The 17,879-nt window shown below is 44.3% G+C and overlaps 1 long non-coding RNA gene across 1 annotated transcript; it reads left to right on the top strand.

Annotated features, from left to right (window-relative positions):
• The first annotated feature begins 821 nt into the window (after positions 1–821).
• Positions 822–17,462, top strand: LOC126070885 (uncharacterized). The gene is made up of 3 exons (XR_007516327.1): positions 822–903; positions 16,315–16,383; positions 17,419–17,462. It is a non-coding gene; the product is annotated as an uncharacterized LOC126070885 (long non-coding RNA).
• Positions 17,463–17,879: the final 417 nt, after the last annotated feature.

Raw genomic sequence — 17,879 nt, 5'->3', positions numbered from 1 at the left:
TGGTGGTTACGTGCTGCAGCTGCTAACCAAGAGGTTGGCAGTTCAAAACCTCCAGGTGATCCTTGGAAACTCTATCGGGCAGTTCTACTCTGCCCTATAGGGTCACTATGAGCTGGAATCGACTCAACAGCAGTGAGTTTTTTGTTTTTTGGTTATCTCTTGCCAAGGAGCCCCTGGGTAGTATAAACAATTAAGGGCTTGCCTACTAACCTAAAAGTTGTCGTTTCAACCCCAACCAGAGGCATCTCAGAAGGCCTGAGATCTGCTTCCAAAGTCAAAACCTTGAAAACCCTATGGAGCACAGTTCTACTCTGTACACGTGGGATCACCATGAGTCAGAATTGACTTGACAACAACAAGTTTGGTTTGTTTAGTATTGCTCTGTGGCCACCTCCTCTGCCTCCTGCCCATTCTTTCATTTTCAACACCCCCAGCACCCCCAACTCCTCTCTAACCTCTGGGCCTCCTCAACACTATTCTCCTGGACTGCTCTTCCCCTGACTAATGCCTACCTTGACCTTCAAGTCCATTTCTGAGCAGCTCACACCACTGACTTTTCACCTGCCCCCTGCCCCCCAAGGTTAGGTGTTTCTGCCACAGTCCCCTACCATGGCATTTACCAGGTTATTGTTACCACCTCATGAGCCTCTCTGGCCCACTCAGATCAAGGTGCTGGTACAGTCTAGTGGAAAGCTGATTGTCCAGCCTACTGAGCCCTGGTGGGGCTCGTCCCAGCTCTCAGACATGGTGCTCCCCCTCTGCCTTGATGTCGCCCCCAACCTCCACTTTTCTTGCAGGCCCTCAACTCTGGTATACCGTAAGCCATGGATGTCCACTGTACCTTCAGGGTCCTGAGCCCAAGGAGGGACCAACAGTACTCCTCCTCCTCCCTCTCCCCAAAGGGTAAGCACTCTCCTGTTGCCTGACCCGTAACAATGGACATTGGTTCATGGTTGCTGTTATTGAACTTTATATAAATGAAATCATATGGTACGTGCTTTTGAGTCTGGCTTCTTTCCTTCCACAACGTGTTTGCAAGATCCATTCACTCACATTCTTGTACATAGCAGCCATTTGTTCCTTTTCATTGCTGTATAATATTCCATCATAAGACTATACCATAATTTATTTATCCACATGGGGAGCCCTGGTTAGCACTCGGCCGCTAACTGAGAGGTCAGTGGCTCAAACTCACCCAGCAGTTCCGAGAGAGGACAATCTGGCAACCTGCTCCCGTAAAGATGTCAGCCTAGAAAACCCTATGGAGCAATTCTACTCTGTCACATGGCTATGAGTTGGAATTGACTTACTGGCACCTAACAACAACAACATTTACCCATGCTACTAGCGATGAGCATTTTAGCTGTTTCCGGTTTTTGACTCTTCACATGATGCTGTTATGAATGTTCTTAGACAGCCTTATGGTGAGTTAAAAACAAAAAACAAACTCATTGCTGTCAAGTCGATTCTGACTCACAGCGACCCTATAGGACAGAGTAGAACTGCCCCACACTGTTTCCAAGGAGCAGCTGGTGGATTCAAACAGCCTGTCTTTTGGTTCGCAGCCGAGCACTACAAAAACAAACAAACAAAAAAAACCCAAACCCGTTGTCATCGAGTTGATTCCAACTCATAGTGACCCTATAGGACAGAGGAGAACTGCCCCATAGGGTTTCCAAGGGGCATCTGGTGATTCAAACGGCTGGCCTTTTGGTTAGTGGCCATAGCCCTTAACCACTACACCACCAGGGTTTCCATACTGCATTACCAGGGTGCCTTTATGATGAGTCAAAAAAAAAACCAAACCCATTGCCGTCGCGTTGATTCCAACTCATAGTGACCCTGTAGACATGCACAATTCTGTTGGGAATGAATCTAGGGAAGTAATTGCTGAGTCATGGGATATGCATGTGTTCAGCTCAGCTTTAAAGATATTTCCAAACTTTTTTCCGAAGTGATTGCACATCTTTTATTTTTTATATTAAAGAGAAAGTGTATGTGTATATAAACACATACCAGTTGCCATTGAATCGATTCTAACTCATGACAAACTAATGTGTGTCAGAGTAAAACTGTGCTCCATAGGGTTTTCAGTGGCTGATTTTTCGGTAGTAGGTCACCAGGGCTTTCATAAAAACATATACTTTCATAAAAGTATATGGCTGGTAATAGTGCCTATCTCTGAGCAGGAGAAGTGGGTGGTTGGAGGACAAAGCTGGCTGAGAGACTTAACTTTCAACTGCACTCTTCTGGTCCTTTGGAATTTGGAAGATTATTAAACAACCTACTAACTTTTTTTTTATTTTATTAGAATAGGAAAAGGTGGGCCTCTATGTGCTTTTTTAGACACCCTCTCAGAGTATTTATAACAGCTCTCTGAGTCTCCCCTCACCTCCAGATCCCTGTCAGAGAGTGACATTCTTTACTCCCCCTCTCCCCCACCACATTCTTTTATATAAATGCCAACAGTTCTCATTGAGTAACAGAAAGCTTCTAGTCTGAACGGCAGGCGGGGGTAAGGGGGTGGGGGTCCTGACTGGGAAGAAGCTCCCAGATGAAGGAAATTTGTGTCTGTGAAGGGCTTACCGAGCCTTGAAGAGAACAGAGGAGAGAACAATAGGGTTGGAAAAATAAACACAGGGTTAACCACATGCATAAATTCCAATGAGACACAGAACTAAGGCGTGGTCTGGATTCACTGGAGATAATCTGGATAGACTTGCTGGTTAAGAAGGGTTTGAAAGATAGGGGTGACAGAAGGGGAAGGGAGAAAGGATGCCATCCATGATTATATGTGTGGGAGGCAGGGGGGTAAGTATATGTGGACTGGGAGGGACTGTTCCCCTTCTCCTTCCTTTCCAGAAACTTCTGCCACCCCACACCCTGCTCACACATGCCACCCTGACCCCAAGAATGTTGGACACTTCTCATTCAAGGACCCCCCCATCTACCCACATAGCTTTGAGGCAGGCCAGGCCTAGGAGAATAAACAGAGAGGGCTCCTGGCCCATCCACACCCCACAAACCCCACCCTATGGCCAGGAGGGCACCTGCCCCTCTAACTGGAGCCAAGAGGAAGTGGCTGCTGGTCTGGGCCTAGAGGCAGGAACCAGCACCAACTGGCTGCGTCTGCATCCCTCAACTCAACACCTCCTGGGAAGGGCGGAGAAGTGAGGCTGGCAGCAAGCAGAGGATCGCTGCCAAGTGATGAAGATCTGTCCTCAGGGTCAGACTAACACCTGACAGAGTTGGATATGCCATTCATTCATTTACTCACTCATTCATTCATGCATCAGCAAAGGACATACTGTGTGCCAGGCTCAGTACTAGTACTGATGACAAAGTGGGGAAGAAGACAAGCATTGCTCTGTGGAGCCTATGGCTGAGGTGAGGTCACCAACTATATGTGGCTTTAGAGACACCAGAAAGGCCCCCTTCCCCACACCTCCTTCCCAAATGAAACTCTTCCTCTAGTTTGCCTGAAATGCCACCAATATACAGTAACTGCTTAACTGTCAATCAAGGATGGATTGTGGAATCTGAAGCTCAAACCATTTGGGAAAGGGCAGTCTTAGAAAAATAATTCAAAATTACGAATCTTATGAAAACATACGTCCATAGGAACACATTGCCAGGGCCTCTCCCAGGGCCATGCAAGGGCCCCAGCAAGTGAGAGGCACATTAGCTTCCTGGTAAATTTGGAGTCCCTGGGTGGCGCAAAGTGTTAAGCACTGGACTACTAGCCAAAAGGTTGGTGGTTTGAACCCACCCAGGGATGCTTCAGAAGACAGACCTGGCAATCGGCCTCTGAAAGGCCACAGCCTTGAAAACCCTGTGGAGTTGTTCTCCTCTGCACACCTGGGGTCGGCATGAGTTGGAATAACTCGATGGCAACTAACGACAACAAATCCAACTCTCTGTAGGCTGAGGCACTGCTTCTTATAAGTGCAGACATTATTATTTGGGGAGGCGGGTTGATTTTGCCTTTTTAAAATAATTTATTTTTGTTGTTATTGTAGAGAATATACACAGCAGAACATGCACCAGTTCAACAATTTCTACATGTCCAATCCAGTGACGTTGATTACATTATTTGAGTTGTACAAACATTCTCATCCTCCTTTTCCAAATTGTTCCTCTCCTGTTAACATAAACTCCCTGCCCACTAAGGTTCCTATCTAATCTTTCAATTTGCTGTTGTCTATTTGATCCCAAGTACATAGTTCTCTAAAGAGCGCAATCCTTAAGACAGAGGTTCCTTACAAGCTAAACTACCTTTGGGCTCTAGGAAGGCTTCGGGGATATTCTTGTTTTAAGGTTTAAAGATAATCTCAGGGAAATAGTTTCAGGGGTTCATCCAGCCTCCAAGGTCTTCAGAATGTCTGGCTCCTGTGAGAATTTGAAATTCTGTTTGGAAATGCAGATATTATTAACGCAAGGGAACAAGGCCACAGGGTAAGTTCCTGAGAAGGACGCTGGGCTCTGAGGGTGGGCATTACAATGGGGAAGGAGGAGCTTCTGTAGGGGCTGAGGCCCAGAGATGGTGGGAAGGGAAGGCCTTGCAGAACTCCACCATCTGGCTGACCTCCTTCCCACTGTAGGCTCACAACACAGTCCCTGTTCCTCACAGACTCTGACTCCCTCTCTGCAGCCAGGAGAAACTTGTCCCCTCTCTTACCCAGCAAAGCGAGAAAGTTAGTAAACTGAGACACTTGACTAAAATAAAGACGGCTACTTTAGAGTTTGGGGCCCTACTCCAGCTTGCCTTTCTTTTAATAGATGCAAACTCTTAACTTTATTCTTTACCACCTGTGACTAAGTGTAAACTAAAGAAAGTTTTCTCCTTTTCTCTGTGGTTAAGCTGAGAGAATAACAATAAACTGTTTCACGGAAGCTATCAAGACCCTTCCTGAAACAATGTCTTGGGAAGAAGGCCTTGATGCTGACTCTTATCTTGGTCTCCTAAGTAACCGATGACAAGAAAAATTTCATTGAGCAAGCTGGTTCGAAGAGAGACATGTCCTGTAACCTACTCCCTCCCAGCCCCCACTTCCAGTAAACCTGGCTTGTGTTAATCTAAGTTTGTAATGTCCAATCAAATTAGTACACCTCAATTTCTTTGTTCTCACCCTTTAAAAGGTCTCCACAACTTCACCATCTTGGAGGTGTTTGCTCACTGTGTAAAATCTGACGTTTTCCCCAATCCTTACTGTTATCGGAACTTCAATAAATCTCTTTACTTTACTCTAACAGAGTTGTTGTTCTTGTTGTTAGGTGCCGTCGAGTCAGTTCTGACTCATAGCGACCCTATGCACAACAGAACGAAACACTGCCTGGTCCTGTGCCATCCTTACAATCGTTGTTATGCTTGAGCTCATTGTTGCAGCCACTGTGTCAATCCACCTTGTTGAGGGTCTTCCTCTTTTCCGCTGACCCTGTACTCTGCCAAGCATGATGTCCTTCTCCAGGGACTGATCCCTCCTGACAACATGTCCAAAGTATGTAAGACGCAGTCTCACCATCCTTGCTTCTAAGGAGCATTCTGGTTGTACTTCCTCTAAAACAGATTTGTTCGTTCTTTTGGCAGTCCATGGTATATTCAGTATTCTTCGCCAACACCACATTTCAAAGGTGTCAACTCTTCTTCGGTCTTCCTCATTCATTGTCCAGCTTTCACATGCATATGATGTGATTGAAAATACCATGGCTTGGGTCAGGGGCACCTTAGTTTTCAAGGTGACATCTTTGCTCTTCAACACTTTAAAGAGGTCCTTTGCAGCAGATTTACCCAAAGCAGTCTGTCTTTTGATTTCTTGACTGCTGCTTCCATGGCTGTTGATTGTGGATCCAAGTAAAATGAAATCCTTCACAACTTCGATCTTTTCTCTGTTTATCATGATGTTGCTCATTGGTCCAGTTGTGAGGATTTTTGTTTTCCTTATGTTGAGGTGCAATCCGTACTGAAGGCTGTGGTCTTTGATCTTCATTAGTAAGTGCTTCAAGCCCTCTTCACTTTCAGCAAACAAGCTTGTGTCATCTGCATAACGCAAGTTGTTAGTGAGTCTTCCTCCAATCTTGATACCCTGTTCTTCTTCATATAGTTCAGCTTCTCGTATTATTTGTTCACCACACAGATTAAATAGGTATGGTGAAAGAATACAACCCTGACGCACACCTTTCCTGACTTTAAAGTAATCAGTATCCCCTTGTTCTGTCTCTGTCCGAACAACTGCCTCTTGATCTATGTAAAGGTTCCTCATGAGCACAATGAAGTGTTCTGGAATTCCCATTTTTCCAATGTTATCCATAATTTGTTATGATCCACAGAGTCCAATGCCTTTGCATAGTCAATAAAACACGGGTAAACATCCTTCTGGTATTCTCTGCTTTCACCCAGGATCCATCTAACATCAGCAATGATATCCCTGGTTCTACATCCTCTTCTGAAACCAGCCTGAATTTCTGGCAGTTCCCTCTCAATATACTGCTACAGCCGTTTTTGAATGATCTTCAGCAGAATCTTGCTTGCATGTGATAATAGTGATATTGTTCTATAATTTCCACATTCGGTTTGATCACATTTCTTGGGAATAGGCATAAATATGGATCTCTTCCAATCAGTTGGCCAGGAAGCTGTCTTCCATATTTCTTGGCATAGACAAGTGAGCACCTCCAGTGCTGCATCTGTTTGTTGAAACATCTCAATTGATATTCCATCAATTCCTGGAGCCTTGTTTTTCACCAATGCCTTCAGAGCAGCTTGGACTTTTTCCTTCAGTACCATCGGTTCCTGATCATATGCCACCTCTTGAAATGGTTGAATATTGACTAATTCTTTTTGGTATAATGACTCTGTGTATTCCTTCCATCTTCTTTTGATGCTTCCTGCGTCCTTTAATATTTTCCCCATGGAATCCTTCACCATTGCAACTCGAGCCTTGAATTTTTTCTTCAGTTCTTTCAGCTTGAGAAACACTGAGCGTGTTCTTCCCTTTTGGTTTTCCATCTCCAGCTCTTTGCACATGTCATTATAATACTTTGTCTTCTCAAAAAGCCATTTGAAATCTTCTGATCAGTTCTTTTACTTCATCAATTCTTCCCTTTGCTTTAGCTGCTCTACCTTCGAGAGCAAGTTTCAGAGTCTCCTCTGACATCCACCTTGGTCTTTTCTTTCTTTCCTGTCTTTTCAGTGACCTCTTGCTTTCTTCATGTATGATGTCCTTGATGTCATTCCACAACTCGTCTGGTCTTCCGTCACTAGTGTTCAATGAGTCATATCTATTCTTGAGATGGTCTCTAAATTCAGGTGGGATTTACTCAAGGTCATATTTTGGCTCTCGTGGACTTGCTCTGATTTTCTTCAGTTTCAGCTTGAACTTGCATATAAGCAATTGATGGTCTATTCCACAGTCAGCCCCTGGCCTCGTTCTGACTGATGATATTGAGCTTTTCCATCATCTCTTTCCACAGATGTAGTCAATTTGATTTGTGTGTGTTCCATCTGGCGAGGTCCATGTGTATAGTTGCTGTTTATGTTGGTGAAAGAAGGTATTTGCAATGAAGAAGTCGTTGGTCTTGCAAAATTCTATCATTCGATCTCTGGCATTGTTTCTATCACCAAAGCCATATTTTCCAACTATTGGTCCTTCTCCTTTGTTTCCAACTTTTGCATTCCAATCGTCAGTAATTATCAATGCATCTTGATTGCATGTTCAATCAATTTCAGACTGCAGCAGCTGATAAAAATCTTCTACCTCTTCATCTTTGGCCCTAGTGGTTGGTGCATAAATTTGAATAATAGTCGTATTAACTGGTCTTCCTTGTAGGCGTATGGATATTATCCTATCACTGACAGCGTTGTACTTCAGGATAGATCTTGAAACGTTCTTTTTGACGACGAATGCAACACCATTCCTCTTCAAGTTGTCATTCCCAGCATAGTAGACTATATGATTGTTCAATTCAAAATGGCCAATAGCAGTCCATTTCAGGTCACTAATGCCTAGGATATCAATGTTTATGCATTCCAATTCATTTTTGACCATTTCCAATTTTCCTAGATTCATACCTCTTACATTCCAGGTTCCAATTATTAATGGATGTTTGCAGCTGTTTCTTCTCATTTTGAGTTGTGCCACATCAGCAAATGAAGGTCCCAAAAGCTTTACCCCATCCACGTCATTAAGGTCGAGCAAGTCCACGAGAGCCAAAATATGACCTTGAGTAAATCCCACCTGAATTTAGAGACCATCTCAAGAATAGATATGACTCATTGAACACTAGTGACGGAAGACCAGACGAGTTGTGGAATGACATCTACTTTGAGGAGGCTGCTCTTCCCCAGTCATCTTTTGAGTGCCTTCCAACCTGGGGGGCCCATCTCCCAGCAGTATATCGGACAGTGTTCCGCTGCTATTCATAAGGTTTTCACTGGCTAATGCTTTTCAGACGTAGCCTGCCGGGTCCTTCTTCCTAGTCTGTCTTAGTCTGGAAGCTCAGCTGAAACCTGTCTTCCATGGGTGACCCTGCTGGTATTTGAATACCAGTGGCATATCTTCCAGCGTCACAGCAACACACAAGCCCCCACAGTACGACAAACTGACAGACACATAAGCACTTATTACTCTTAGACAAGAGCCAGGGAGGGTTTGGAACATGCAGACATGTGGCCCATTTTGAGCATCCCTCCACTTGAGTGTGTTCCCAAAGGGAAGTTGGGTGGGCTAATTCTACACCAACCCTGAGTGGACTTTCCCTCTCTGGGTCCTGGGCTTTACTCTGGTTCAATATAGTAGTTGGAGCTGAATCAGCTTAAGCTAACCAAGAACTTGTAAAAGCCCTAATTCACCCACAGTCTTCCTAGCCAGCGGCCTGTATATTAATGGAGATGATAGTGTTCATTTCCGTTTAAGTTTCGAAAATTTTTAATAAATTAAATAATTCCTTTTCCCACCCTGAAAGCGTTTCCAGCCACGACACAAAACCCAGAAGCCATAAAACAAAAACTTGATAAATTCGAACAATTTTTTATTTGAAATTTTAACTTCAAAACTGTAAACAAAACAAATGGATGAAGAAAAAGCTTGAAAAAGTATTTGTGACTAATATTGCAAACACAGGGTTAATTTCTCTAATATATAAAGAACTACAAATCAATAATAAAAAAAAAGACTAACAATCCTTAATAGAAAAAAAGTAAGCAAAGGGCGTGAACAGACAATTCACAGAAAAGAAAATTCAAATGACTCTTAAACATTTGAAAAGACACCCACCTTCACCTGCAGTAAGTGCAATGTATATTTAAAGTACCATTATCATTCTGCTTTTTTTTTTTTTTTCACTTATCAGATTGGCAAAGATCAAATATCTGCCAGTACACTAGTTAGCAAAGACCTTTCTTCTGAGCACGTAAATTGGAAAAAACTTCCTGCAGAATGACTTAGCAACAGCTATCAAAATTCTAAATGCACGTTCACCCTGACCCAGCAATTCCACTTTGTTCTTGTACTTTTTGCATGTTGAGCCACCTAACCATATCAGCTATTCAAAGTAAATTAAAACAAATTTACAAAACCTCCCCCTAGAGCCATGTGAAGGTCCCTGGGTGGCACAAACTATTTGCCCTTGGCTACTAACCAAAAGTTTGGCAGCCCAAATCCGCCCAACAGTGCTGCGCAAGGAAGCCCAGCTAATCTGCTTCCTTAAAGACTACAGCCAAGAAAACCCTATGGAGCAGTGCTACACTGAAACACATGGGGTTGCCATGAGTCAGAATCAACTCGATCAATGGTGATGGATTTTGTTTTGGTCTTTTAGAGCAACGTGAGTGATTACTGAGTAAGCATATGGAATGCTTGTGACTCAGTCTCTCGGGCAGCTTCTTAGCTACACAGGATAGTTGAGGTTTTTTTTTTTTTTTTAATCATTAAACAACTTTAAATAGTTTTTAGATGTTGTCATTTATTCTATTAGGTCAAAGCATGTGTCTATGGTTAGTAATGGGAGGTAGGAGATATATTGACACTGAAGCATAACAACCCAGCAAGGATCAGACAAATGATAAGTGTTCTGTAGTCGGCGGTGAGGGACTCATCACCAGATCCATAGTTTGCATTCATCTGATCAAAATGATTTTAAAGCACAACAAGATGTCTTGGTTTCTTCAAAAATAACATTAAAAGGAAATAATAAAAGGCTGGTTCTTTCCAATAAGGCTTTGCTTTATTGGAAATGGAGACTACGTATACACAGCGTGTTATGTGTGGACACATACTTCGAAAGAGTAGCTTGAAGCCTTCTGTCCCATCGTGTAGAAACTCAACTTGAAATGTATGAAAAAACAGTTAATTGTCCCTGATGTGAAATGCAAGCAATCTACACACCAGGTTCTGAAATCATTTTGACAACTGGTATTCTAACATCAATCCAAACATGCCATAACATGTCATTTTAAATTTGTCCAACAAGTTATGCTTTTTTAAAAATAATAAATGGCTCTTACATTGGAAAAACTCAAAACTTGTCTTTAGGCATTATAAACGTTTAATTGAAATGTATCTACTTCCTAGATACATATAGTAAGTGAGAAACACTTGTTTGTACATACAAAAAAAAAATCTGAAATGATCTTTTGAATTTTTCTTTAGGCAAATCCAAACATTACATATTCATGCTGAACTTGTTAAAACCAGCTGCCATTGAGTTGATTCTGACTTGTGGAACCCCAGGTGTTGCAGAGTAGGGTTTTCAAGGCTGTGCCCTTTCGGAAGCAGATCCCCAGTCCTTTCTTCCAAGGTACCTCTGAGTGGGTTCGAACCACCAACCTTTTGATTAGTAGTGAAGCACTTAACAACTTTTAAATAATGCAAACGCTATCTAAGTTCTGACATCCTTGGCTTCAAGATTTTACATGTAAAGGTGCCATCCTTTTGCCCCTAAAAAATAAATAAAAACCCTTTGCCATGGAGTTGATTCCGACTCGTAGTGATCCTATTGGGTAGAGCAGAACTGCCCCAGAGACTTTCCAAGAAGTGGCTTGTGGATTTGAACTGCCTGCCTTTTGGTTAGCAGCTATTAATCACTGTGCCACCAGGGCGCCAGCCTCTGGAGCTGCCCAAATTTGAGCTCTGAGGAAGCACCTGAAGGAAGCCAGGCGGGGATTAGACACTTTCTTGTAGATATTCTGCTGTCTTCAGCAATTTGTAAATACTCATGATCTCACTTAAACCTCACAAAACTTCTGGCATTCATTCATTCATTAGTTTGTTGTTGTTATCCTCACTTTATAGAAGAGACACCAAAGCCTGTAGAGGTTTACGTCACTGGCCTAAGATCACACAGGTTTCACACCCAGGCTCAGGGCTCTCTGACATGTCACTCATAATGGTGAGGCAGCTATAACACCTGCCAGCCTCCTCCTCCTCCACCTCCTCATCTCCCTTATATTCTAAGGACACATCTGATGTTTTTGTGATCAAAGTGTCTCAGAAGCAATGGTGGGTGGGGTCTGAGAGGTAGTTCAAGGCCAAAAGGTGAGTTGGGTGGTAGAGGTCTAGGGGTGAGCTGGGGCAGAGGGCCTGGGCTCAGGGCACCAAAGTCAACTTCAACGGTTCTGCTCCAGGGACCACTGAATGGCCCTCAGCAGCCATCAGAGCCTGACAGTCCAAATTCCCTGGAAAACCGCTGACTGTGCTCTGGTAAATGGTTAAGCATTGGGAATGATGGTGAGGAATAACACTTTGGCATGGGGGGGTGGTGTCCAGGTTTGAGAGGCACAGAAAAGGAGACTTTAACCTCAGGAATGGGTAGTACCCCATCGCCCTCCGCCCCGATACACAGCAATAGCCATCCTGTTCTCAGAGACCAACAGTGGTCTGCCTGGGTCAGGCTGGCAAGCCTCCTGTCTCAGAAGTCCTGCTCTACACCATCCCAAGTAAGGGGGAGCTTCGACTCCAGGAGCCCCTCTACCCACCCTTATCCTGCTCAAGGTCAGTTAGGTGCAGACTGGGCAAGGAGTTGGAGCTTGGCTGATTCCTTTCCTGGGGTCAAACTCTTCTAGGTATGCAGCTGTCTGACCCCCACATCCCTTTGCCTCCTCCTGGTAGGGCCACTCCCTGGACCTCTGCCCTTCCAGTCCATTGCAGATTCCTTCCTTGGTCATGGAACTGCTGATTCCTACAGGTCCAGAGAGTCCCCTGACCTAGACAAGTGGAAAATAACAAGAGCGAGTGTGACTGACTCATGTCAGAGGGCAATCATGCACGGCCAGCATCTAAGGCCTGCTCTCCTCACGGCAGGGCCACTGGGCTTCCCCGTAAACGGATTGCCATTGAGTCGATTCTGCTCATACCTAAATAGGAGTAATGGGCTTAAACTACCAGTATCCCCTTCATCACCATCAGCTTCATCACCACCACCATCTGAAGGTCTGGCCAAGGGTTGGAATTTCACTCCAAGTATTCTGTCCAACCTGGTTTAAATCAGTTCCTTCGGGGGCTAGGAGAGCTCTTAGCCCCATGCTGAGGCCACTGGTTGCCACTTCATGTCCACCTGTCCCTTCTTCATTACATTGGCATATTGTTGGAACTGGCAAGCTGTCCAGCTTTTAAAAAAAGAAAAAATCATTTCCCAGACTCCCTTTCCATGGCGGTCAATGATACATCCTTGGAGAGGGTGCTTTAAAGAAAATCCATTAAAGGGTCCTGGTTGAGATGGCAGCTACCCGTTTGTCCTATTTTCCACACTCCTTGTTATGGATTGAATTGTGTCCCCCCAGAATATGTGTTGGAATCCTAACCCCTATACCTGTGGGTGTAATCTAATCTAATGTTATGTAATCACTTTCCATAATGCAATTTAATGTAATATAATAAATCAATCAGTTGAGATCATACAGTGTAGGGTATATCCTAAACCTCATCACTTCTGAGTTATGTAAACAGCAGCATAGACAGAGGGCCAGGCACACACAAATGGGTGAAGATAGATGTCACATGAGGATTGCCAAGGAACCAAGGAGCACTGGGGCTGCAGAAGCTGAAAAAGACAAGGATCTTCCCCTAGAGCCGATGCCCTGAATTCAGACTTCTAACCTCCTAAACTGTGAAAAAATAAATTTCTGTTCTTTAAAGCCAAACCCCCTTGCTGCATTTCTGTTACAGAAACACTAGGCAACTCAGACACTCTTCCTCCTTCCTCAAACTTGGATGTCCTGGCTGGAGCTCCAGCTGCCATCTTGGACCAGGAGGCAGCCCTGAAGATGATAAGAACAGAGAGGCAGAAAGCTGGAGGGAACCTGGGCCACTCATGAACTTTGAACTGGCCTATTCATGGAATGCTTTTACTTAAAAGAAAACAAATCCCTATTTCATTAAGCCGCTGTCATTTTGAATCCCTCTTAAATCCAAAAAACCAAACCCATTGCTGTCAAGTCAATTCCAGCTCATAAGACAGAGTAGAACTACCCCATAGAGTTTCCAAGAAGCACCTGGTAGATTCGAACTGCCGACCTTTTGGTTAGCAGCCATAGCACTTAACCACTACGCCATCAACTAAATGCAATTCTAAACTGAAAAATTGAGCTTCCCTAAAATTCCCTCTGAGCAAACACAAGGTGCCTTCCCCTCCTTCGAGATGACATCACATGTCTTTGGGCAGCAGGTGGGAGGGACTTGGGTGGGAGCAGTGCAGAGTGTAATCTATATTCTCAAACCTGAGACATCACCTACCATCAAGGCATCGTTAACAAAGCGAGAGCTTCCCTATTTTCAGGGACAACACGAGAGGCCTTAGAGCCAGGGTTGACTTCCAGTCCCAGATCCATACATCTCAGTTTCCCCTCCCTTCCAGAAACCTCTGGGCTGATCAGTAGCAAAAATCTGACAGTGTTCCTGGTACCCAGGGCATCACCACTCTCTGACATTTGTCTGAAGCCGATGCCCCTGGTTCCCTGCATCACATCCCCTTGGCAGGTGTTTGATTGTAGCCACAACCATGATGGACAATTCCATGTAAGCTCAGACTCACGCCTCCTCGAGCTGGCTACTTTCTATCCCAGAGCCTCCCCCAACATCCCAGGAACCTGCTTGGCCCAGCACACAGCCTGGAAGTGCCCTACTAGGACAACCCTCAGTTGTGGGAGATGGGAGCCTCCTGCCCTTTGGGCAGAATATTCCAGGAAGCATCCTGTATATTTTTCAGGGAGTCCCAGCCCACAGCAGCAACCTTGACACCACAACTTATATTGGGATCTTCCCCTTCTCCTGTCTCATACCCTCACTCTTGCTTCCTGAACCCACCTCCCATGTTTACTACATGCCCTAGTCTTTGTCTCAGAGTCTGCTTTCAGGGGGCCCTAACGGATGACACAGCTTTTCACCACCTCGCTCAGCCTGGTCCTGATATAACATCTGATACACTTTTATATTTCTTGCCTGATCTCAGTGAGCCCTGCCCATGCTGCACTGTGTCAGTGGATTCTGGCAGCAGAAGCTCCCTGAGGGCAGAAATGGTGTCTATTTAATAGGAAAAAAAAAAAAAAAAAAGTTGCTGTCAAGTTAATTCTAACCCACATGTGTCAGAGTACATGTGTGCTCCATTGGGTTTTCAGCTGCTGATTTTTCAATAGTAGAGTCCCTGGGTGGTGTTGTAAACAGTTAATGTACTCCGTTACTAACTGAAAGGTTGGAAGTTTGAGTCCCTCCAGAGGTACCATGGAAGAAATGTCTGGCTATTTATTTCCAATCTGATGGCAACTGGTTCCAGTGAACATGTTATTGTTGTTAGTTGTCATCCAGTCGACTCCAACTCATGGCAACCTTATGCCATATCAAAATGAAAATATTGCCTGGTCCTTTGTCATTTTCATGATTGTTGGTATGTTTGACCCCATTGTTGTAGCTATTATGTCAATCCATTTCATTGAGGTTGTTCCTCATTTTTGCTGACCCTCTTCTTTACCAAGAAGCCCCGGTTGCTCAGTGGTTAAGCACTCAGCTGCTAACCAAAAGGTTGGCAGTTCTAACCTACCAGCTTCTATGCAGGAGAAAGATGTGGCACTCTGCTTCCATAAAGATTACGGCCTTGGAAACCCTATGGGGGAGGTCTACTCTGTCCTATAGGGTCTTTATGAGTCAGAAATGACTTGACAGCAACAGGCTACTTTACCAACCATGAAGTCCTTTTCAAATGATTGGTCTTTCCTGTGTGGATTCAGCCCAGGTGTCAAGGTCATCGGTCACTGAGTGTGTGGTACAGGCTCTCACTTACAGTCCTAGATAGTCAGGGGTGATTGGTGTAGGCACAGGTATTTGGGGGCCGTAGGGGGTCATGGTCTGGGCAAGGCCACAAAGTCTGCCTGGGTGGAAGGTGTGTCCCTGTTCCCTAGACTACGTAGGTGGATAGGTTTTGCAGCCAGACTTTGTGGCCCCAACACTGTTGGCTGTAAGGACTGGAAGGCACCACTTGTTCTCGGACCCCTGTTGCGGGTGGCTAGGTGGAGTGGGTGGAGCCACAAGTCCTCAGGCCCTGATGTGGGTAGATGAGGACCCTACTTAATGGGCAGGGTGGTGTCAAATGTCACGAACCTGCCACTCCACCTTATAGCTGTTGCAGTTGAAAACAGGCTTCAGGCATATACCCTGTTGTACCTGTGCTTATGTGGGCCTAAAAAAAAAAAAAATTTTTTTGTGGGCCTACGCTGTTGAAATGGGCCCATACAGGTCTATGCAGGGGTGAGAGGCATTCAAAGTCTGTGAACCCCTTATGCCTCTGTGTAGTTCACAGGGGTCAGAGACCTCCTATATACATTTTTATATTTCTTGACTTTAAAAAAAAAATTTCATTGTGTTTTAGGTGAAAGTTTACAGCCAAATTAGTTTTTCATTCAAAAATTTTATACACAAATTGTTCTGTGACATTAGTTGCAGTCCCCACAATGTACCAGCACTCTCCCCCTTTCTCTTTCCACCCTGGGTTCTCAGTGTCTATTCATCTAGTTTTTGATTTCTTGGCTTTTGAATCATATGAATGGATTACATTTTCAAAAAATAAATAAAATAAACAGACATCAAAAGCAGAAATCTTTGATATAGTCATCATTTATTTCACAGCTATTTATCAAGGGTTTGCTGGGTGCTGGGCACTGTGCCATGGGCTGGAAGTACAAAGAAAGGCCTTCAGTACTTGCCCTAAATGGAGTGGTGGGTGGGCACTGAGGGAGACAGGAAGTTAACCAGCAATTACGAAACCATGTGGAAGTTCCGAATATGGGGTAAGTACAATAATAATAATAATAATAATTTTTTTTTTTTACAGAACACTGTGGGAACACAGACGGGGAACTGAAGCAGATGCAGAGTCCAGGAAGGCTTCCCGGAAGAGGTGGTATTTGTTTCAACCTTAAAGAATGAACAGTAGGCAACCAGAGGGGATAAAGGAAGAAAGGAGACTCTGGGAAGGGAGAAGTAGAGAAGCAAAGGTTTTGAGGTGTTAGCCAGCCTGACAGGTCAGACCCTTCAGGGAACACGGAAAAAGGTCAAATTAAGAGCAAACTAAGTTTGTGCTCCAAGGTAAGAGCCTTGATAAAAACCTAGAATATATTTCTGTTACTGAGAAGCCAAATCTAGATTAGAGAAAGGGAGTGCCAGTCCTAGAGCTTCAGACTACTTTGTTCCACCTCTCTTTCATCTTCCTCCACTGAGAACCGGCCAGGAATCGATCTGTTTGTCGAAAACAGTCCCTTGTTATGACCTGTGATCAACATATCAACCCAATGGCAATTCCCTAACCCGGAAAGCTGTACAGTGATTACATGGAGTCCCTGGGTGGTACAAATGCTTAACGCACTTGGCTGCCAGCAGAACGGTTAGAGGTTTGAATCCCTCCAGAGGTGCCTCGGAAGAAAGGTCTGGAGATCTACTTTCAGAAAGTCAGTCACTGAAAACCTTCTGGAACACACTTCTGCTCTGACTCGCGGGGTAGTCATGAGCTGGAGTTGACCTGGTGGCAAAAGATTTGGTTTAGAGGGATTATAGGAAATATTACTCTTGTTTTGAGGAAATGGTGTTTGCAGTTTGCTCTGAAATTCAGAAAGGGATTAATGAGTGTATATAAAAAAGAGAGAGGGCGATGAGGCAAATGTGGTGAAATATTAACAGAATCTGGGCGAAGGGAATAAGGAGTTCTTTGTACTGTTCTTGCAACGTTTCGGTAAATTTCAAATAATTTCAGTGTAATTAATTTTTTTTTTTAAAAGAAGTATACCTGAGTGCTTTGCGAACTGGACAGAAGGAAGGGATTGTTAGAAGTTTTTTAAGCAGGAGGGATTGTTAAGAGAGGGTGTGTTGTTGGGGGGGGGTGTTGCCATGGAGGGCATACATGTTTATTTTCCATCCCTCAGATTAACCCCTTCTCCCCCAGGGCAACAAATGATGCAATCCAGGCTGTGCTGAGGGAAGTGCCACACCTGAGCAAATACCAAACACCCGCTCAGCAGGGAAGAAGGGTGAAGCTGGGAGTTTTTCTGACTCTTCATGCTTTATCATCCCTTCCAGTTACAACTGAACGCTCCCCTGCCATCTGTTTATACAGCAATTTATGAAACAACACAGCCTTGCACCTTGCTTGTTCAGAGCCGTGGGAATATCGATACACTGCTGCTAGTTGAAATAGCTTGCTTCCTGCCACCCGGGGTGAGTATTTCCTTGGCTGAGGTCTATGTGGACCTCTGTCTCAGATTCAGACGGGGACCCAGAACACAGAATAGACAGCCAGGACCCCAAAGTCACCCTGTAAGGTCATGGCAGGTTGGGGTCAACTGCAATGCAATGCTATAGGTATATATTACGGACCTCAAATAGGCATGATCTGACACTGGGCAA

This window comes from Elephas maximus, chromosome 1 (assembly GCF_024166365.1).
Source record: "Elephas maximus indicus isolate mEleMax1 chromosome 1, mEleMax1 primary haplotype, whole genome shotgun sequence".
NCBI lineage: Eukaryota > Metazoa > Chordata > Mammalia > Proboscidea > Elephantidae > Elephas > Elephas maximus.
The sequence above is the reverse complement of the archived record's forward strand: the minus strand, read 5'-3'. Positions and strand labels throughout refer to the sequence as shown.